Genomic DNA, 504 nt, shown 5'->3' on the forward strand with positions numbered 1-504 from the left:
GAGGACCAGATGGTAAGTTCAGTGCATGCTTCGCGATTTGGACACCCATCGTCCTCGTGTATTTAGGGCACTCATATTACTTACCTGAAATTCAGTTAGCCTGTTGGGCTCGTTTGGTTTGAGAGAGAAATTAGTGAGTTAAAGTACCAAACCTGGACTTCTCAAAGTGCTTCTTCACCGATTTTTGGTGAAGTCCTATCAAAGGATCAATTTCAAAACGGCTTCACCACCAAAGTCGGGGAGAAGCCGCAAAACGGCTTACACTAGAGAGGAGAAGTCGAAAAAAGTGGATTCACCGGTTTCTTCTCTCTCCAAGCATTAAGTGATCATAAAATTACATATATTGTCATTGAGAAGCCGTTTTACCAAACGTTTTGCAAAACGGCTTCAACTTCACTAAAATAGCCACTCCACCGAAGAAGTCGAAGCCGAAGCCGTTTTATGAGAAGCCGAAACCCTACCAAAATGAAGCAAGTTTACTGTTATAGCATTTACTGTGTTGTC

This window comes from Setaria italica, chromosome I (genome assembly GCF_000263155.2).
Source record: "Setaria italica strain Yugu1 chromosome I, Setaria_italica_v2.0, whole genome shotgun sequence".
NCBI classification, from domain to species: domain Eukaryota; kingdom Viridiplantae; phylum Streptophyta; class Magnoliopsida; order Poales; family Poaceae; genus Setaria; species Setaria italica.